The sequence below is a fragment of the Camellia sinensis genome, chromosome 15 (genome assembly GCF_055761805.1).
Source record: "Camellia sinensis isolate YWXY chromosome 15, ASM5576180v1, whole genome shotgun sequence".
Classification (NCBI taxonomy): domain Eukaryota; kingdom Viridiplantae; phylum Streptophyta; class Magnoliopsida; order Ericales; family Theaceae; genus Camellia; species Camellia sinensis.
Window position 1 is genome coordinate 282,501 of NC_138975.1, and position 23,503 is coordinate 306,003.

Genomic DNA, 23,503 nt, shown 5'->3' on the forward strand with positions numbered 1-23,503 from the left:
TTAGCTGCAGGGGACTATAATGCAACTGCACTCTTGTCTTGGAAGTCCTTAGTTGCAGGGGACTATAATGCAACTGCACTCTTGTCTTGAAAGTCCTTAGCTGCAGGGGACTATAATGCAACTGCACTCTTGTCTTGGAACTGTCATCACCCCCTTGTATTAAGTAGATGTAATAACATCCAAAGAACTTGAAAGGCCGGCAATGAACTTGATTTCCCCCTTGATTGTAAAGTATGCTATGTATTGTTTTGAAAGAAATCTTGGATATCAATCATGCAAAACCTTTATTTCTAATATCATTCACTGAGTATCCAAGCTCACCCTCTCTATATATATGTAGGTGATGAGCAAGAAGGCAATGAGGCCTAGGCGTGTAGCCGATGTGTTTTTTGGATGCATTGCCGACGTGTTTTGGATTAGCATTTTGTACCATCTTGAAGATTATGCTTCTTAGCCTATATTTCATGTGTACTTGTATATGCCGGCTTGAGAAGCCTTTTGGTCAAGATGTATTTTGTATCTCATTCCCTTATTGTATCTAAGTTGTAAGACTTTGTAAAAATGCTTGTCACTTCTTTGGACTTAAGCACGGCTCTCATGGACTATTTAGATTCTGTATATATATATGTTGCTTCCGCACTTGTAAGCCCCATATTTTATACTCTGATTGTGTGTGATTCTTGTAAGTCGGCCTTCGGTAATCTCGGATTACTGGCCATCACGGCACCAAACTACTAGGGGCGGTTTGGGGGCGTGACAACGGGATTGAGAGCTCCAAGTGGGCCATTTTTGGTAAGCAAAACTGGCAATGCGGGATGAACCAGAAGCCGGGTTACGATGCCCAACTGTGCGCTAACCTAGAACCCACAGAGGGTGTTGGTCGATTAAGACAGCAGAACGGTGGTCATGGAAGTCGAAATCCGCTAAGGAGTGTTCATGCATTGATTCATGGTTTATTTTCTTTTAACCTTTTTTTTTTAAAACTGTTTTTAGTCCTTCATACAATGCTTCCATACAAAATCTGTGTATTGAGTCTAGTTATTAGTCCTTCATGTATTGATTCATGGTTTATTTTTTCTTTCAACTTTTTTTATTAAAACTATTTTTAGTCCTTTATAAAGTGCTTCCATACAAAATTTGTGTATTGAGTCCAGTTATTAGTCCTTCAGTGAATATAACTACATATTGGTTGCCCAGGTTGTCAGTGCATAACACTTCATAGACATTTGGTTATGCAATGAATAACACTTCATAGACATTTGAATCATTAACACTTCGTAGACATTTTGTGACAATCACTGAATATTGGTTGCATTGCCCAGGTTGTTTTTGCACACTTGAATGATGCCCAGGTTTTTTTTTCTTCAGAAAGTGCATAATTGAATTATGTTAAAAATTTGTAAATTTTTAAACCGCCAAACCGATTTGTATCCATCCGCCAAACCGATTTGTATCCATCCGCTAATCCGCTCAATCTGCATCTGCCGGATTGGCAGGCGGATGCAGATTGATTTTCTCCAATCTGCCAATCTGGTGGATGGATGGCGGATTGGAGGTTCTGTGGCCACAATCGATCCGCGCCCACCCCTAATGCTTGGAATTAGGGGTGATTAGACATTTGGATGACCCGATAGATCCGCCCGCTCTAGTCGGCGAGCAAATGCTTGGATCGGGTGGCGGATAATCAACCCCTAAACCGTGCACGCCCGACCCGCCCATATGCCTTTTATGATTATTATTTTTAGTGATTTAGTTCTCTCTTCTATATTCTCCATCAGCAGTGGAGAGAGAAACAACCAAACCCTACCATTCTCGTCTTTTGTCTCTCTACATCAGCTCGATTGGCGATGGTGACTGTACAACGGCGACGATCCAGTGACAATCGACAGCTCTACAGCGCGGCAGCAACGACGATACGCTCTTCTCCTCTCCTCTCTTCTTCTCTTCTCTTCTATGTTTTTTAAATCAGCGATTGATGTAATCTTTTTCTTAATCTTTTTTTTTTCCTTTCAAATTTCAAATATAATTCTTCTTCCATTGATTTGAAATTTTTTCAAAACAAGGTAATATTTATTTCATTTTAGTGTCCATTTTATTGTTTGATTTCAGATTTTCTGTTCTTTTGTTTCATTTTTCTTGTCAACCAAAAAGGATTTGCACTATTGTGTGTTTGCTAATCAAAAAAAAAAAAAAAAAATACTGCATATTTAAATATATATGTTATAATCCTTTTATGTTTGGTTTCCACTGGAACAACACACAGATAAAATTTGATTATTTATTTGTTGTGCATTTATTTTATCTAATTAATTATTTATATTTTGATTATTTATCTACAATGATAGTTTACTTGGCATGAACTCAGAAGGATGATACAGTAGTTATATGAATATTAGAGATCTAGTCCAAAGAAACACACAGGCATATTTGGCATGCACCTGATCCATCCCCCAAAAAGACGGTCATATTTGGCATGAATTTGAATATTAGAAATCTAGCCCAAAAAAACACATACAGTAATGAACTATAAGTTCGAAAAATGCTCAAAGTTTGTAAAGTCCAAACCGTCAAACTGATCGCTTCCATCCACCAATCCATGACCTGCTCAATCTGCATTTGCCAACTTAGCAGACGGATGCAAATTGATTTTTTTTCAATCCGCCTACTTTTGGATAGATGGCGAATGGATGTCACCCAACCCAACCCAAACTGTGAGCACCACTACTTGCAATTATAGACACGTCACATTTGAGGTTTGTAACATGTTTTATCAATTTTTTTTTTCTTTTTTACTATTTTGTGTATTCTCTGATGCTTTCATCTCTCAGTTGATTTGTCAAACTCGTTTATTTTGGATATATATTTATATATTTAATATTTTATTTATTAGCAATATTGCTACCCTGCTATATTTCTTTGTTTCTCTCTATGTATATACTAATGGATACCACTTTTCCAATCTAAAAAACAAATGAATGCTGACACTACTACCACTTTCTTATTTTTGTGTTTGGTTGGTTTTCAAAATCTATTTTCAAAATTAGATTGACAACAAAAAAAAAAGCAACATAAAACTCAAATATTTTTTTACATCAAACGCATTGACCGTTGCACCGACAGATTATAAACCTGAATTAGGTACCCAAACCTAATTGTTTTGGTAGGTATGTTTTTATTTATACAGGGGAGAGAGAGAGAGAAGAGTGGAGAGGGTGTGGTGTGATGGGGGATTCAAAGCCTAGAAGAAGTGTGAGATGTCCACACTGTGCAGGTCCTCTCGCAAAGGAGATGGTAACCACTGAGGCTGAGCTAAGCTTTTACGCCCCTCTTTCTTTCTATTATTATAATTATAATTATTTTGTGAAATCTGGTGCATCTTCTATTTAACTGCAGGAAACAAGTGATTGGACTCTTTCTTCCCTCATTAGGGATAGCTTTTCTATGGTAATTATTTTCTTAACCCATCTTATATTTCATTACTTGCCATTGCTTGCACTTGATGCATCATGTGTATATCATCACCTACTTAAATCAATTTTTGAATTCTAAATCAAACCAAAGTAAAAGTAACAAATAGTGAACCTGTCTTTAGATTCACTTAAATTTCCAAGTGAATGGGAATTTGGACCAAAATCTTCGATTTATCCTTTTTTCTATTCCATCTCCGTAGAATTCTTCGTCGTAGAAATTGTTTCAATATGTATGAATATAGAGTTTGTGTTAATCGTGAGATTTTTGCAACATGGTTGAGGAACATTGGAAATTCTAAGGGAGTTATCTATTGAAGGTGGAGTTTTGGAGTGAATTGAGGATTTTATATATTTACCCATTTAGTAATGTGTATGTCTCTCAATATGTGTCATGTTTTTTTTTTGTTGGAAACAAAAAAAGTGTTACACAACTCCAATAAAGTGTTCACACCAAATTGGGTATTCACTTTGCAATTTAATAATAATAATTTAGATAATATAGCATAGATGATAAAGGCACACACACACACACACATATGGGCTAATGTTTGTTTGTGTGTGTGTGTGGAGAAAATTGTATATTTGCTTAATTTAGTGCAATTTTCTTGAACTTTGCATATTTAATTAGTTTGTTGGGTTATTGAGATGTGATTTGATAATATTTCACTAAATATTTTTCAAAATTTTACTTTTGTTCGTCTTATGTTACAATCCTAAAGTTATTCTAAGTCAGTTAACAATGAGGTTGGCCATGTGAGTACATGCTCTCAGACATCCTCTTATTGCAAGTTGGTTTTCAAGGGTGAGTTTTACCCAAGGGTTTGTATCATTCGGTATTAGAACTAGTCACCATGTGGAGTATGAGATTAGACACAACCTATGTGAGTACGGGATTGAATGGGCCATTGCTTTATGGTCTGTGCTGCGGAGGGAGTAACCTATGGGCTAGATTAAATCATCTTATTATTGTGTGTAGGTATAGTACTATCATGTTGAATATTGAAAAGTGGGTAAGTCTATAAAAGGGAAAGGAAAATGGCTACTGTTAATTAAGTGTCAATAGAGTGGGCTGTCATGTATGTCAGTTGTGGAGTGTGGTGGTGTGTTACGATCCTAACTATTTTATCCATTTATTTTGCCTTCATGTTTACTTTCTTCTTTCTTTTGTTATGTCTTTACTATTCCTTTTCATGTAGATTGGTTCTGCCGTTGGTTGAACAACAAGTGCATTCTATGGATTCAACCATGGTATGTCATTTTATCCTTATTTTCTACTCGTGTTCCTCAACTCTTCAGTCTGTTCTATGACCTTGGAATAGTTATGTCATTCCTTCAGCTTTTAGTTCATAGTAATATGTTATTAGTTGTGCATGAGTTACAGCTTATTTCATTGGGTTCCTTATATTGCTACTCTATATGTTATTTGATGTAGGTATTGTTGTCATTGTATGACTTATGGTCCCAGTTATTTTGTTGTAAACCAATGGTTTCAAAATGGTTTAACTTAGTAAAAGCATGAAATTTAAGATCTTAAAAGATTAGTATGTCAATGCACGTTGACTTTTGTGTGTGTGCGCGCAAGCGTGCGTGCGTGTGATGTTATTACCACAAAAAGAGATATGACAATTACTTTCATTACACCTCCCCAGTGGGTACACATCTTGTAATAATCCGACCCTCGTACATGTTTTCTGATATATTTTTAGTCCCTATTTTGTGCTTTCGAATGCTTATTGTGAAATCCTATGAGAAATTATGGTTAAGAAAGTGAACTTCATGTTTAAAGATGTCTATCTGTTTGATAAGAAATGTATCTGTTGCAACTATAGAGTTTGAATCAGAAATTGGAAGCCTTAGGGGCCTGCTTATCTGAAATTGATTTTATATATGTGATCAACATAATTTTTAGGTAATATTAAGCGTTTCTGTGGAATTTCAATTTCAAATGTTTAAACGATTGATTTTCGTCTTTATTCACCCTTTATATATGTATGTCTATAAGAGCCTCTATGAACTCAAGACTTAGGAACTTTCTTATAACATATTCCCTGGAGAAAAGTGAAGAGAGGATAAGAACAAGGGAGAGTTGAGAGAAATTGAAGCTAAGGTAAGTTTAATTTCCCTAATCCAATCTTCTTCCTCAATTTGAAATAGGAAGCTCTTGATGTGTATGATCTAGAGTGGAATGAAAGTCCTAGATGTGTGTGTTGAAGACTTGGTATGATAATCCTCTCATTTGTGCATTTTGGATCCAATTCAAGTTATCTAGTGAGAGCGTACATTTTGTCTCTTCTCTTTACTTCTCAAATTGGTATTCATGTTTTTGCCATGCCTTTGTGTATCTATGTTATGTGTGTGTAAAGTTAAGAGCCTCAAGAATGGAATTATATTGATGAGCTTCAACTTTTGTTCAAACCAATTGAGTTGTGTTCATGGGTTTAATTCAAGTTAGATTATGGTATGTTGTACCTTGATTTACATGTTTTTGAACCATGATTTAGTAATGAAAGGATCCATTTTAGAGCCTTGAGAACATTCCCCAAAGGATGAGAATTTGTTGCAAATTTCGGACCAAAACAGAGCAATCGCCGCACGTGTGGGAGTCACTGCCGCACGTGCGGCAAATGCTGAAATTTTGTGGTTTGGTTCTGCCTAAAAGGCACGTGCGGGACCTCAAGGCCGCACGTGTGGGGCCAACTGCCGCACGTACGGGGCTCACAGCCGCACGTGCGGCTCATGTTGAAAAATATTGTTTGCTCCGTTTTGAGTGTAGAATCCTCTAATATTATCGGAATATGTATTTGAGGCCTTTTGATAATGATACACTCCTTCGAAGTGAAATGAAACAGAAAGTAAAATGATAAGCAAAATGAACTGATGAGCAAGTTTTGAACGTGTGCAGGACACACCCTGGGAGGAAGTAACACGTCATCTCGACACTGTGAGTAGTAGTACTGTCGTAGTATGCTTTATTTACAGCTAATGGTCACCATGAACACTCTGTTAATTGTAGGTTAACTATGTTAACGCACACGAACGATGATGAAATAAATGTGTATGCTTCTGATTAATAGTTAATATTAATAGTCTATCCTCCGTAAGTGAACTATGTCGTGCTTAATGAATAAAAAGGAACTTAGGATCATTCTTGAACAACGATTTCGATGTGAACATTGAAAGATTTTGGCGCACATCGGTATGACTCTGAACCTACCTTGCATTTTGGTTAAGGTCCATGATCATCGTTAATGTATCAACTTGTAAGTTACCTATGATTCCGTATAAGAATTGCATACACACTCTTAACACTGTGAAGTTGGTTGTTTTGACCTATTAATGTAATGGTATCTTTGTCTTTGGATCATCGTTAGAATGAACGTTCTGCTAATTACAAGACAAATATGTCGATTTGCAATGAACCATGAGGAAATCTAAACGCATCATTAGGTCATACGTTGTTTACTGTTAATAGTTAATGTTAACATTCTGTTATCTGCGAGTTAGCAGTATTGGTTCATGACAAGAAAATGGAATGTAGGTACACTATGGTATAATGGTAATCTTAGGAACTGAGAATGCCCTGTTTCTATTTATCCGTTCTGTTTCTGCTATGTTACGACATGATATGAGTGATTCAGGGAAACAGTGTGAAGCTATGGAAACATCAAAAGAATTTGTGAAGTTATGAATCTATGTGAATGTGTGAATGTGTGAACCCATCAGGCCAAGGGCCACTTTGTGAATGTGTGAACCTATCGAGTATGGAACAAAGTGTTGTACGGAACTAAGTGCTGCCATGCGAGTCACCTCTAGAATCCGTACGAGCCACCTCTTGAGTCCATCATACATATGTGAACTAGGCTTAAAGCCGATGTGAAAGTCATGAGGCCTATGGCCGTTCTATGAAAGTTGTGAAGCTTATAGCTGTTCTGTAACATTTGTGAGGCCTATGGCCAATTTGTGATATCCGGGCCTATGGCCATTCTGTATGATCCGTTAGTATGAAACAAAGTGCTGTACGGAACTAAGTGCTGCTATGCGATCACCTCTAGAATCCGTGCGAGCCACCTCTTGAGTTCATACATACATGATAAGGGCTTTATGCCATTCTGATAAGGGCTTTATGCCATTATGCCATTCTGTTAAGGGCTTTACGCCATTCTGATAAGGGCTTTATGCCATTCTGTTAAGGGCTTTACGCCATTTTGTTAAGGGTTTTACGCCATTCTGATAAGGGCTTTACGCCATTCTGTTAAGGGCTTTATGCCACTCTGTTCAAGGGCTTGAAACCATTCTGTTTAAAGTTTAGGCCTAAGGCCACACTGGAAATAATTACAGGATAAGTTAACTATATGCTCTCTGCACTTATACATGTCCATTGCCATTCACGTTAAATGTTAAATTGTTTATGTATTACTATTCACTGAGCTTGGCTCACTTTATGCTATGTCTGTTTCTGTAGGCGCTCCACCTGGAGGTCAGTCTTAACCCATGGCTTCCATTCCTCCTTGGTCAACCTCAGAGTGTCCAGGCACCAAAATGAAGGCAGCTCATTTTACAGAGTTTTGTTAAGCTTTTAGTTGTGTACCCTGATGGTCTGTTTAAGGTTAAAGTGTATATAATTCTTTTACCCTCCAATGTTTCTGTTATACACCAATCTTGAGGGCTGGGTCGGTATATTAATGTGTACATAGCTAAATTCTTCGAGGCATGTCTCTGTATGTCTATTTGCCATATGTTCTGTTTGTGATTCTGGCATACTAGTGATGGCTCAATGGATGTTTTGTACGTTGTTATATAAGATTAAATGCTTCTGTTCAGGCCCCATATCTTATATACATCGCGTTAAGTGTCCGTTTTTGAAGTGGTCATGCCCGAACTTTTAGGGGCGGGTTCGGGGTGTGACACATCTTCGGGGAGATACGCACATGCCTAGCCTAAAACATGCAAGTACCCTTATAGTCAAATAGAATAGGCAAAGCACACAAATACACATCGGAGCCATAAGCACCCACTGGTGATATAGTTAATGCTTGTTGGCAGTTGAATTAGCTATACAAATTGTGGAACTAACACCTAGTTTGCTATCAAAGAAGACAATGTACTTTTTTGTTAGATTTGACTTCTTCATTCTTGTATTTATTACTTTTCTTAAGGTTCAAACCTTGAACTTCGTCTCGATTTTTCCAGGAACAAAGATGCATTTGCTAAAGTATTATAGTTGCATTTATATATATATATATATTTTGTATCATGTCTTATGCTTCTAGGTTTAAATTAGAATGAAGTAGCCACTAAAACATTTTTTTTTATTACAACACTTAGTACAAGAAAAAGTGTAGAGTTCAATGTTGTAAACTGATGGTATTTTAATGTGGCATGACACAATAATAGAAAGTTTTGCATTAACCATAATCTACATGTGGCTTTGATACTTCAGTAAACAAATGGTATTCTAATGATATAATTCCTGTTCCATTGTTACTGCCAATCTTCTTTTTCTTCTCTTTTTTTCCTCTTTGCATAATATAGCACTCTGAAATTACTTTCCTGAGCAATACCATATGTTGATTTTCTCAATCACTGAAATTGTTATTGTTAGTGATAAACTTTTGACAAAGAGTACATATACTTTTTTTACAATTGTCTTCTTTCCCTCCATGTATTTTGTTATTTATTTTATCGAATTACCTCTACACTGATGCCAATCGTTCAGAGGTGGGTTAAAGGACCTATCTGGTTGCATTTCCTCATCGGTGTAAGTGTCAACTTCCGTTTCGATTCCCCATTTGCTTGAGCTTTGATTTTTACTTGCAATTTTAGTTCCTTGTATAGCTTACACATGTCATTCAATTTGTATAGAAGAATTTATTGTGTGGTTAGAATTTGTAAAGATGTGGCATCCACAATCTTGCTCTAGGTAGCACGGAAGCTCTTAGCATTCCATATTACTGTCCAATTCAGTTTGGATGCTGGCACCTAAAGGGCAAGTATCGACATGTGTTTGACACACTTACGGTTGTCCATATCGTGCCGTATTCATAACCCATGTTGTTATTTATGCTTGTCAGATATTGTTGTAACAGAGACCTAAAGACATGTGTCACACGATTCGGTTTGATACACTAAACAACCGATTTGTATCTAAGGGTGAATCGACAATAAGCATAAATTGCATCATAATTGTATGATTCATGATACGTATTACACGATTTAGTTCGATACACCAATACCAATCAATTGGTTCAACTTTATCCACGTGTTTCTACTTGCACAAGAAATATTTGGGAGGCATCAAGCAAGAGGTTATAAAAAGTGGTGATTTGAGTAGTTTGGACCATTTTAGATGAGTATTTGGATTACTTGAGTTGTAAAATTTTATTATTGGCGTTTGCCTCTTCGACGAATTGAAGACTTCTTTTTTTTTTTTTTCTTCTCATTTTTTTGAAAGGTCTCTTTTTAACACGAGTTTCAATTCTAGCATTTGTGTTTTGCACCAAAACTGAAGTCTATATATACCCTATATAAAAAAGAAACCAACTATATTCTATTAAATTTATCTCACTATTGTGATTTGAAATTTTGAATTTTTATCTTTCTTTTTTGACGGACCATGGATTCTTGTCTCCATTGATTCATAACAGCACATGCATTTATGGATTGTCATTAATTGTAATGCATAATGAAAAAATGTAATATAGGATCATAGACTATATTGATCCTTGAACCTACATCACTTAGAGGCAAGCATGTTATTGCCTATTGCATCATGTGATCATCATTCAAAACAAACTTTTCATTGATTTATGTCTAAAATTTTCATATTTATAATATATCTTTAATATCTAATTGTTTAAATATTTTTTAATGTATTTTAGAAATTATAACCAAATAATTATGATTCATGATTTGGAAAAATGTAATTTTGATTCATGATTCAATTCTTGATTTGACAACTGTGTTGGGATATTGTCTCTTCACCAACATGTCAGTACTTGTGGTGTTGAGCTTATTAAATGTTCTTTTATAATTGATTTTATTTCTTCATTTTTGTTTTGCGTGAGGGTCTTCCTTTTTTTTCAAAAATATTTTAGATTATATCTTTCTCCTCAAGAGTTTTAAAATTTCTCATGATCTCTATCCTCTTCCACGAAGTCCAACATTGTCTACCCCAATTGCAAGATTGCTTGTTTTGGGTGATGCTTCCCCCACCTCCTCCTTCACTACCCCAAAATTTCTGACACTGGCTTAATAGTATGTTTCATTTATCTACTTGCCCAATTACCACATATTCTACTCTATGATCTAGGTAAGCCTATCTTGGCGATGCTATCATAACATATCTTCAAGTATTTAAATATCTTGTCCAGTATGCACCTCTGGGTGAAGTGAAGTAATATAAGAAATGATGCAAGGTAGATTAACTGTGTTGCACACTTTTAGAAACATAGGAAGTTGAGCTCATTAAAATTCAGTTAGGTTAAAAATCTTATGTTATTCGCATTGTGTGGCAATGCTTGATGAAGTTATACATGGAACTAATAGTTTTGTTATTTTATTTTTTATTATTTATTTATTTTTTCCGTCTTCATAAAAACATCTAGAGTCTTAATGGTTATATCCATAACCCTCTCTCTCATAAGTGTGGGTTTTTGTAATGTGTGAGAGATGGCATTGGGTACAGACACAGGGTCTGTGGATTCATATTTTGTACCTTTTTTTGTTGGTGACTTTGTTGCCGTTTCTTTCACTGGGTGCAGGCTCCACCTGTGATAGTCTTCTCTTCAGCTTGTGCAGGGTTGACAGGTTAGAGTTTTCTCCATAAAAAATTATTTTCAGCTGTATATCTATTCGGTTTTATGAATTGTTTTCTTACCTTCATTAATGTTGTTGGAGAAACTAAAACTATATAGAAATGAATTCCTCATAGATGAAATATACATTCATAATCTAGCACAGGTTCTATATGAATCTTTTATCAGTTTGTGGTACATTTTATGTATTATGTAGAGTATCTTGTCCTGTATATTTTAGAATTGCCACATTATAAACTAAAAACCCAGGATAAACACATCTTAAGAGTAAAATAGATGAATGTAAATTTATGTATATAACACATCTTAAGAGTAAAATAGATGAATGTAAATTTGTGTATTGTCCCACAAATGCGTTGTGAACATGCCAAAATTGGGTTTTTATAGAGAAGTGGTTATAGCTTTTGTTTCCCCCTAGCACTATTGGAGTGTGGTTACATGGAGATATTATGGTAGTTTCTGGCATTTTCATGAATTGGGAGTGTTTGAGAAGATTTTGAAGGCCTCTTTCATTGTTGTAGTGCTCATGAACGTGGGTGCGTGGGACATTTAGGATTATAGACCTATCAACCTTGTGGGTAGTCTATATAAACTTGTGGCCATAGTTTTGTTTTGGTTATTTGGATGAGGAAGGTCATTGGGAAGTTTAGTCTCAAAAATGCTTTTTTCTTTTGAGAACTCATGTTGGTGTCTCATTTGGTATTTGAGAACAACAACATATTTTTTTTTTGGTGGGGACAAAGGGGAGAAGTTGAGATATGATGTGTCCTTATATTTTGCGGAGGTGTTTGGGTATGCATTAACTTGGCCTAGAGTGAGCTTATCATTGTCTGATTCTCATTTTGGGGGTATAAGATAGGTTCTCATTTTGGTCACGATAGGCTGTGTCTGGGAGGGAAGAGCATACCTAAATCATGTAGTTTGCTCTGGGGCATTATTGGAAAACTAGGTGGAATTTATTTTTGCAGATACTATGAAGTCATGTCTGTGTTGAGAACTACAATTTTCCGATCCCCAATGTTGGTCCATCATGGATGTTGAGAATTAGTGAGTTATGGCTCTCTGCTGCAGATAGGGATGCTTTTTGGACATGCGATTTTGTGTGTGTATATATAGAATATGATTGTTTCATTATGTAAAGCTTCTGTTTTTATTTTTTTTGATAAATAAGTTTCATTTTGTAAAGTTGATTTAAACCTAATGTGTTTGTGTATGGGATGGGCATTTTGCAGGTGGTGCTGTTCCAGCACTTGCCCAACTTGCATCTTCATCTTATCATTCAGCATTCTCGCCTCCGTCATTGCCATCTCCAACCTCACAGGATGATCAGATTCACAAATCCAGAAATTCCTCTCCTCTATAATTCTCTCTGCAGTTGCATAAGTAGCAGAGCACTCTGGTGATGTCCATTGTGGACCACGGGCCTGAGCCATTCTCTATGCTTTGTGGATAGCCTCACAAGAAGCTTGTGCAATAAAATGCATGGCTGTTCTCCTTAGGCCCTCTAATATGTTCCAGCTACCGGCATGGTTCTTATGTATTATGTATGTAGCAGAGCTAGGGATGGTTCTCTATATGTTTATATATAGATATATCTTTTATTGAGCATTATTCTTTATGAACTAGTAAGAAGTTTTGATGGCTCTACTGTTTTACTTCAGATTTATTTATGTTGTATATTTTGAAAATGCTCACTTGCCTAGTCTTCCTTTGTCTACATGTACATGATACACTTGTTTGAAACACAATCTCATGTTCTAATTTTATTTATATATATATATATATATATATATATGTTATATAAAAAAATAATAAATATCAGTTTCTTGTTTGCATAGGCGATTTACTCAAGGTTTTACCATATAAATGGTTCCAATTATCGAAATTGAATCTTGTAATGAACCACCAACACACAACACAGTCCAGTTCATAAAACTAGAGGAAAATCAGTAACTGGAATTTAGAAAGTGGTATCAACATCAAGTGAAGTGCTAACCTAGGACATACAGGTCAAGTGCTAACCTGAAGGAATCGTGTTGTCTATTGAACAAATTTACCAGTTGGGTCTCAAGGAGGGCAATCATAGATTATAGGTAAGATTGTAAAAGCTGAGTCGAATTGAGAATATGTCATTCAAATTTGATTTGAACATTTATTGAGTTTGTTTAAATTTAGTTTGTTTATATAATGAGTCAATTTTAATTGAACTTTTAATGAGCCAAATATAGGTCGAGTTAGAGTAGTTTGATTTTATTTATTTATTTTTTATAGTGTATATAAAAAGTCGTAAGTTGTTTAAATTTAATAAGTTAAAAATTTTGTTTAAGCTTGGTTTATTAGATAGGGCTGTAAATGAGTCGAATTGAGTTTCTGTGTTCAAACTTGTTTGTTTAAAATTAATTGAGTTTGAGCTCGGCTTGTTAAGTAATTTGAAAAACTGAAGTTTGGCTCAAGTCAATTAATTACATAAAATGAGCTGAGTTAAAGCTTTAAAAAAAAAAAGAACATAAATTAATCTTATAGAAAAAAGAAAATGTTATTAGCAAAATATAAAATGATATTTATATTAAGGGCAAATTACATATACCCCCTCGAGGTTTGGCTAAATTACAGATACCTCCCTGAGGTTTCGGAAATTACATCCCGCCCCCTGAGGTTTGTATTTTCATAACAATTTGCCCCCTGAGGTTTATATTTCATAACAAATTACTCCCTAATTTCTTATGCAAATATAACATTCAGGGGGAATTCGTAATTTCTCAAACCTCAGGGGTATCTGTAATTTAGTCAAACCTCGAGAGGGCTTATGTAATTTGCCCTTATATTAATAATAAATTTTGTTAATCAACTATGCAAATTAACACAAAAATTAAACACAAATAGAAAAATAAAATAAATTAATTTGGATGACATTTTTATAATTAGAAATAAGTGGGGGGGTATTATTAGGTAATTAGGCGCTTGAGGTCTAGGGCTTTCTATAAAAGGGCGAGCTCTCGCAGCGTTGACGCACACTACTTGATCTTATCTGAGCAGTGCTTGTGTTTTTGGGGGTTGGAGTGGAATCCTATTGGGAGGAGGCGATGGCGATGGAGGGAATGGCCGAAAAGAAGCAGAGAGAAGATAGTCACCCACCCGTTACCCATTAAATGTAGTAATGGGGTTGTTGGCGGCCTCCGCTCCTCTGCTTCGTCAGCCCCTATCTCCATTCTCTGTCAAACCCTAACAACTACTACCTACTCCCAACAATACTTCCTCCCCAATTGACTCACTGCGATGAAGACTGCCCGCCGTCGGAGCCCTTTAGACTCTCCATTGGGCGTTGATGGCAGCGTGGGCTGTACCAACCCCCAAGTAGCTTTCTCTCTCTCGCTCTCTCGCTTGCTCTCTCTCTCTCTCTCTCTCTCGCACACACTACGTTTATATTATATATATATTATTATTTATTTTGTTGTTTATTTCATCTATTTAACTCTTGTTTTTTTTTTTTTTTTTTTTTTGATCATCTCATCTGGTGTATTGTTGTACTATTGTTGGTGTGTTGGTTTAGATGTAGTTGACGACTCTCAGCATCGACTTCAGGGTTAGTAGTTATTGTTATTATTATATTTGTTTATATATGGATATATGTTTATTTATCATTTTGAATTCCATTAGATATCTTCGTCATTGTTTTGTAGTTCCAATTTAGTTATTTATTTCTTGATTAATGCTTCTCACATTTAGGCTGTGTTTGCTTGGGGGATTTTGAAAGAGATTTGGAAAGGAAAAAGGAAAATGAAGGTGAAATTTGTTTTCCGCACATTTTTCCTTTCCCTTTTCCGAATGCTTTGCCAAATTGCTCAACCAAACATAGCGTTAGGTTGCTAGTTTATTTTTCTTTTGGGGGTTTTGTTTTCGTGATTTTGGAATTGAAATTGAAACCAATGAAAATTTGGGAACCTCCATTGTTTATGTATTCTTTGGGCGAGTCTTGTTTTCATTGGGCCAGTCTTGTTTTCATTTCAAAAACACTCAAGACACATACCAGTGATACTTGGTTCACCGAGGTTTTGGGTGAGTGAAACTACAGATGCTGTTTCTGGTAGGTCAGCATCCTTGTTGAGGCATTCTAGCATCACCATTGATTCTCCCATGTCTGATAGCCCTGAAAAGAAAAGGTTTGATTTCTCTAAAAGGAAAACCTCGCTACCTACTGCAGCTTTGTTTAGAGTGGATGATAATTCAAGCCCACAACTTGAGGAACTTACTAACATGATACAAGATCTTAGCAATAGAGCTTACAACTTGTGGATATCATGGGTTTCTGATGAGCTTTCAGCAATTCTCTCCCGTGATCTAAGACAAGATGATGGACTATCAACTACAAGTCCCTTGAGAGTAAGTGGCCTCTACCCTGGAAAACACCTTTCATGTTATGTAAAAGCATTATGTTCTTTTAAGAATAAATTCATAATTTCGTACCTTGTTCTGATTGATATGCTGACTGAGCTACTACTTGAATTTTGTTTCTTGGTACATCAAACGTGTTCATATTTTAAGCATTATGCAGGGCTGGGAGGACACTGTAGTCAAGCAAGAGCAATCTGATGAGAGCCAATCAGAGATGAAAATATCACTCCCGGCCATTCCTTCACTCTCCTCATTTCTATTCCGCGCATGTGAGGAAATTCATCGAGTTGGGGGTCATGTTCTTGATAAGCCAATTCTGCAAAAGTTTGCATTGAGATTGCTGGAAAAGGTATGCAACCTGCTTGTGTATTAGCTTTGTTTTATCACCAATGTATAGTGATATGTCATTATTTTTGTCTAAGAAAGACAACACTTGTAACAGGGTGCTGTGACACTTCACAACAACACGTATCAACACACACCCAAATGTGTCATTTAAAAATAAAAATAAAAAACAATTTAGACCTGTACATGCTGCTAACACTTGGGGGCAAGGTTTTAAAAAGCGGTTGTGGTCGCCGTAACGGTGGCGGTGGCGCGGTTGCGGTTGCGGGGTGTAAAGGCCGTAGTGTAACGGTTGCGGTAACCGGAACCGTGAATTTTTTTATTTTTCGCACAATTTAAAACAAACTTACGGATACGTATATTTTTTTTCCATGATCATATTCATTGGGTTAAAAATAAATATTGATCAATTTTTATAAATTTTTAAGTATGATCTAATATATTTCATATTTTTAAATTACTATAAATTGAGTTTTTTTCATTTTATTTTAATAATTAATGACTTTATATTATTCAAAAAATCAATTACTAACTATTATATATAAGATAAACAATGACAAAAGTAAAACAATAAATAAAAGCCTAAATATATATATACATATTTTAACCAACCCGAATAGATAATGACCACACTCATTATTATTATTATTTTCAAACAATATATAGATAGACACACACAAACAAAATGGTTGAGTGATAGCAGTTGAATAGAATAAGATAGGTTTTACAACTTCAACGAATCAATAACATGTTCTTCATCTTCCCTCTTCTCTCTTTCTATCTCTTGCTTCTCCATTTTCTCTCTTTATCTTCTCTCTTCTCTCTATCCCTCTTCCCCCATTTTCAGCTTTTTTTGTGTGTTTTTTGGAAAGAAACAGTTTGGAACCGTTACGTAACAGTGCGTAACAGGCCGTTACGGCTGTTACGGCACCGTTAAGACCGCTACGGTAGCCGCTACGGCCAACACACCTGTGAATCTCAATCACACTGCAAAAGCGGCCGTAACGGGTGGCGGTAACCGCCAAAACCGTTACGTAACGGCGTTACGTAACGGTTGCGGCCGCTTTTTAAAACATTGCTTGGGGGACACACATGCCTATTACTTATTTGACACAAACGAAACACTTTATCATTGAAACAATGTAGATTTATACTTGTTAATCCCTCCACCTTTAGACTTTAAGAATTAGTGCTGTGGTTCACTTTTTTATTATCTTTGAATGAAATATTCATACATATGATACACAATAAATATATAAACTATATATTTTGCATGTACCACATGTCATGTCTAGCAATTTTTAAAAATTGTTGTATTGGCATGTTTGTGTTTGTGTTAATACTATCATTGTTCCATTGGAAGATTTATGGATATTCTCACTAAAAATTGGACACTTAGAAATAGTGATGTTTGTTCCAATTCCATTGAGTGGGGAGTAGGGATTTGCTTGAGAGACCTTTTGAGGAGGAGGTGCTTGAAGCACTTAGAAGCCTCAATAGGGATCTATGTTGCGTTAACTCTTTTGAATGTATGAAGTACCGGTGTTGGACACTCCGCACTTGGGTAATGTTACATGCATATTTGGACATTACCTATGCATGTTTTTTTTATCTTTCAGTAGTTGTTTTGATTTCTGATTGTTCGTATAATTTTCATTTTTTAGTTGGCTGCATGATTCTGTGGTTTAATAGTAGACATAGATTCTTCTTGTTTGTGTATTTTGGTTTGTTTTATCTAGGTTATTGGTATATTTGCGGACTTCCTTTCAACTGCCGAGGCCCATGATTCTCAAATGTCAGATAAAGTTGTTTTGCAAGTTCTGTTAGACTTCAGATTTGTGGCTGACGTTCTTTCGGGGGGGTGATTCCAATACAATTGAGGAGCTATCAAAAAATGTGAAGTCAAAATTTTCTATCAGAAGGAAGCAGGATGTAAACCAGACCAAGTCAGTCATTAGAGAGCGGGTTGATAGCTTGGTAAATCGCCTTTCCCAGAGGCTGGCTCCCATCGACTGGCTCACGTAAGCTTTTCTAGCCTGGTGTTATGATGTACCATAACTGAAGATCTCTGTGATATTAGGGTTTCCATGTTATTTAACTCTGCAGTATTGTCAATAAATTGGGGTTTCTGGCTGCACAAAGTTATCTTCTAAGAAAAATAAATTTCAGTTTGGGGCCAACAAGGGCATTTTTGGCTCATACTACTTCTTGTTTAAAGTTACATTCTGAGTACATTATATGATGCTTGGTTGGCTAAAAGTGGTAGTGTTTTGTCCAGACAACATAGGTACCACAAAATGACAAAATCTAAAGGCTTTGTTTAGTTTGTGTTTTGAGATATTATTTCAAAAATAATTTTCTAGAGAGAGTTTAGAAAATTTGAAAATTTGTTTTGCTGTATATTTTGAAAATAGTTTTGGAGTTTTGAATTTTGGGATGATTTAATTGATATTTTTTTGTAGTTGAATAGATGGGTGTGAAAGAAAAAGTGATTGAGAAGGAGAGAGGAGAGAGAAAAAGTGAATGATTGATGTGTAGTAGAGAGAAAAGTGATTTTGGATATTTTTTTTTTTTTTTTTCTATAAATTTCAACCAAACATGTTTTTGAAATTTTTTCTCCAAAAACATGTTTTGAGAGACAAACCAAACATGCCCAAAATGTCTGGCTTTAAAGAAGGCGTCTAAGTTATCATCTATATACCGTGATAATATTGTTAATTCTCACTTCACACTTTACATTATTATGAATGTATCAATTTGCTGTTTCTGTGTATTATGCATGAACCCCAAATTTTTTTATTTGTTTTCTTGAAAAAATTCATTGATACAGAAGGTTGTGATCTTTATACTACATTAGACTGAAACACTATTTCATGTTTTTCAGTTACATTTCCATTTTTTGAGTTGTAAAAAAGAATTTTATCAAAGACTATGGACTTCTGGAATTACTCTTACCCGTTGTTTGGATTGTGAGATGTGAAAAGAAAAGAGATGATTAGAGTTTCTCACCTAGGTGAGAGAAGAAATGAAATGATTGTGATTTTTCATCTTCTTGTTTCGATGGACTGTGATTAAAAGAGTAATTTTGGTTTCTCACCAAATCTCACCACTTTTGGTGAGAAACAAAACTTAAGTTAGGTGTGATTTGGCTTTCTCACCATTTCTCACCTCATTAATCATCCAAGCAAGTGATGAGAAATCTCATTTTCTTTATTTTTTTTCTTTTCTCACCAAACCCCTCAATCCAAATGGAGTGTTAAGGTTTCTATTTGGCTTGTAAGTACCAGAGCATCTTGAATGCTGACAATAAGCCATCCCAAAGATTCTAATACCATACAATCTTGTCTTGAACTACTTGGCGCTGGCCTCTCATCTGTTTTTTTGGGACAATCAGTGCCGACTGTGACAAGTCTTTTCAAAGAGAAGTGTGTTTAAGTTTTTTTTGTTTGGTGGATTTGATGTTAAGTTGGTAAGTTCAGATGTTAACTATTACGTCACTTATCAAAAAATAAATAGTTCAGCTGTTGACGGTAAATTCTATTCACCTTGTTTGGTTCCAATTTTATGAAAAATTCGTTTTTTGTTTGTCGTTTTTTGTTTTTAGTGATTTTTTTAATATTTTAAGTATTTTTTAGATACACTTAATGTAAATACAATTAAAAAATATAATATTTGTCAAACTTTTTTGAAAAAAGATTCACTAAATGCCAAAAATATATATAAAAAAAAATACGAAAATTCAGTACATTTTCATATTCTTGTATATTTATTGATTTTTTTTTCAAATATTTTTAAACTAATATTTTACTTTTTAAGTACATTTAGGTTAGGTGCAACTAAAAAATAAATTTTTTCTTAAAATATTAAAAAAAAATTCACTAAAAACAAAAAATAGAAAACTTAATATTTGAAAAAATTGAATTCATAAAATTGGAACCAAACAAGGTGATTTTTTTTTGAGTTAAATATATCCATGGTCCGATCTACCTAACATTAGATTTTACGTTAAGATGTGTCATCTGTAATATAGAATCTTCTGTCTGTGACTGTGGTCTCTTCTTAAAAGAATAAATTTCCCGCCCTGATTTGATCATTGCTTCAAATTTATTTTTACTCTCTTCAGGTATGAGCTATACCTCTGGGAGAATGAGAGGCAGTCGTACCTGCGGCATGCTGTCCTCTACGGGTTTTTGTGCAACTTAATCGGATGTATACTGCTACTGTGCAGAAGTTACCCACTAACTCCGAATCAAACATTATGAGATGTTCTACTGTTCCTCGGTTTAAATACCTTCCTATCAGGTTGATAACATATTTTCTTTAAATACTTAAGCTGATTACATTATGTTTTTCAGTACCTCATCTGTGGTCAAAAAGCCAATCTAATTCCCTCTTTTCTGTAGCTTCATAGATGGGTGTATATTTTCTCATTGACACCGACCATCCTCACTATATTTCTTGATTGATTGGAATTACAAACTTGGCATTTTTTCTTTCTTTCTATATGATAAGACATACACACATGGCATATTTGGGGCTTTTCTGTTTGTTAAATCTAATTGGCCTTATTTCCCTGCATCTTCATAGGGGTAGTATATTTTCACATTGACACTGACCATCCTCACTGTATTTCTTGATTGACTGGAAGTACAAACCTGGCATTTTTTTTCTTTCTATATGATAAGACATACACTCATGGCATATTTGGGGCTTTTCTGTTTGTTAAATCTCCATGCATGGATTTATTTCCCGGTTTATCTATACTTGAATGAAAGTAAATTTTTAATCTCATATTGGTCGCCACTGTGCGCCTGCATTATCTTCAAGAGGGACAACTATAGCATCTATGTCAACTTCTAGGGATGTTGTTTCTTCAAGAAGCTCCTGGAAAAGTTATACAAATGAAGAAATCTCTCGAAATATTGATATTGATGATGACTCAAGTTTTGGGGTGGCTGCTCCTTTCTTAAAGTCTTTCATGCAGGTAAAGCTTCCATTTTTTTTTTTTTTACACTTTTGTTCCCTAGGATGCTTTTTTGTCTCACAGTTACAGTAGAATGTGTAGATTTTATCAGTTTAGAGTATAGCTAATGTTACCTGAAATTAAAAAAAAAAAAAGCCAAAGCCAGGGAGTTTTATTCGTTAGGGGCAAAACAATGCATCCTTAGTTTGAGTACTTCAGAGAGAATCTAATCTAGTGTAATATCACACACATTGTTATTAAGTATTCATAGTTTCTTCCATATTAAAAAGATGAGAGAGGTGTGAGAGATAACATTTATGAGTTATATCCTTCGTGCATATATCCACTAACATCTATTAGTCAATTGATAAAATAACTTGTGCCACAAAAATTATTCGAGGTTCTATATAGGGTATCCGTTGTCTTGGATGTACATGGAAAAAAGGATTGGATTCCAAATATAGGAAACGGTTGTGTTGGCGTAGTAATTCTGAGTAAGGGCTCTAATTGTGACAATCTAACATATTACGTCAGATTCCTTGCAGAAAACTATCACCTCAGAACTTTAGTGCATATAATAAGTCACTGGTTTAGAAAAAGCTGAAAGTGGCCCAAATTTATTTTGTTGTTTTCTCTTGTAATGACTTGATCAAATGATAAACAGCTGTTGATAGACCTCTAGTCTGTTATTTAGAAATGTATGAGATGAAAAATTATGTTCAATACATGGTAAACTACATTTGCTAGACATTCCTATGATGGAAAATACATGGGAAAGCTTGTAAGAAAGCAAAAATTCACCAAAAGATGTCAATAATTTAATATGTTGCTGATAATCTTTGAGTTGGCATGATGCAACAATATTTTCTTTGGTGCTGTGACTGGTGTTTCAGTCCATCATCACGTCAACAAGGGAAAATTGAGAGCGACTTTTGAAGCAATTTTATTCATTGCATGTTTTCTAATGGCCTGGTGTAGCTTTTAGTTTTTATTTATGAATTATGAAACGTGTGAATGGGACAAGGGTATCCATCTTCATCTTTGATGGATTGCAGAACATGGAGATTGATTAAAGCTATTAATGTGAAGCGTGGTTTAGAAACATTGTGGAAGCTCTCCAGAAATTTTTAAATAATCTACTTTGAATTTGGTTCCAGCGACATTTTTAATTTTGATCCATAATTCAGAATATTGGGATTCTTCTTAAGGAATATCTCTATGCTAACAGAAAGGAAAAAAAAAAAAAAAAGATTAGGAAGATGGATATGGTAATGTTTATCAGGATATGCCAATCTTGAATGTATATGTTTTTTTCTCTCCAAAATTCTCTTATTTTATCTATTTTCGTAGTTCCTCTAAATAATGAAGCAGTAATGATTCACACTCTAACAAAACATTATCTCCACAACCCCCACTCACTTGTGATTGGTCCAAGTGAGAAAGAGAGGGAAAAAAAAAAAAATACAAACACATCATTGGTCCACTTCATTGTGGGGGTGGTTTGGGTCTCCCCAAAAGGGGGTCTCAAACATTTTCCATAATGAAGGTGGTCTGGATTTCCCCCTCTCCCTCTCTGGAGTTTGAGAAAGGCAGCTTTATGGTGTAGGCATTTATTATTTGATTTTGTTAGTTTTTTCTTTTCAGCATTTGATGAAATGATCTCCTTGTAAAATGGCCAGGTGGGTAGCAGATTTGGAGAGAGCACACTAAAGCTGGGATCCATGCTAACAGATGGGCAAGTTGGGAGGTTCAAAGACAAGTCAACGGCTGCCATGTCGACATTCGGTGACATTCTACCTGTCCAAGCTGCAGGTCTCCTTTCGTCCTTCACAGCTTCCAGATCAGATTCTTGATTACCCGCCCACTGACTCCTGCATTCAGTTTTGTCTTCAATGAGATGTGCATCTTTGTAGTTCAGTGAAATGAAGCTAGGAGAAATTCCTACAAATCTGGAGACACTGTTGATTGGATCACGCACCCTGTTTAAAGCAAGGGGACAAGATATATTTGTTTTTTATACAATAGGGGAGAATTTGGAGCAGTCGAAAGTACTTTGGGTGTTGATGGTGTCTGCAAATAGATTAATTCCAGTTGTAGGATATATATTATTTTGTTTTTCAAAATTTGCTGTAAAATTAAAGAATGGAAAAAGATTGAAGGGAATTGATGGAGACATAAAGTAAGAAGAGATTGTGTTTGCCAGTCTATATTTTATGGGGACGGCCAATTCAAATATATAGGACCAGATGAATTTTTCTGTCTCTGACGGATTTAAACTGTGAACTCAACTTTTTATAATCAAAATCCAGCCGGATTGGGTAGTACAGGAAATAACCAGGGCTCATGAAATGAGGAATGATATATATATATATATATATATAAATATATTTGGTTAGAGAAAATTTAGGTGAGGTTTGACTATCTCGGTCCATCGCAAGCCGTAGGTCTCAGTAAGGATTTGCAATGGATTTATAGATCGTCCACCAGAGAGGACTGTAGTGGGAATTGCACTTAAGCTT

At 35.3% G+C, this 23,503-nt stretch overlaps 1 long non-coding RNA gene and 1 pseudogene across 2 annotated transcripts; both read left to right on the forward strand.

The window, feature by feature from the left end:
- Nucleotides 1–3,177: 3,177 nt before the first annotated feature.
- Nucleotides 3,178–13,052, forward strand: LOC145812756 (uncharacterized). Its single transcript, XR_014356265.1, has 5 exons — nucleotides 3,178–3,291; nucleotides 4,667–4,718; nucleotides 9,170–9,228; nucleotides 11,231–11,276; nucleotides 12,517–13,052. It is a non-coding gene; the product is annotated as an uncharacterized LOC145812756 (long non-coding RNA).
- Nucleotides 13,053–15,217: 2,165 nt separating this feature from the next.
- Nucleotides 15,218–23,243, forward strand: LOC145813816 (conserved oligomeric Golgi complex subunit 1-like; annotated as a pseudogene). Its single transcript, XR_014357194.1, has 6 exons — nucleotides 15,218–15,664; nucleotides 15,837–16,025; nucleotides 17,761–18,042; nucleotides 20,145–20,323; nucleotides 20,882–21,005; nucleotides 22,664–23,243. The product of XR_014357194.1 is annotated as a conserved oligomeric Golgi complex subunit 1-like (transcript).
- The last annotated feature ends 260 nt before the right edge of the window (nucleotides 23,244–23,503 follow it).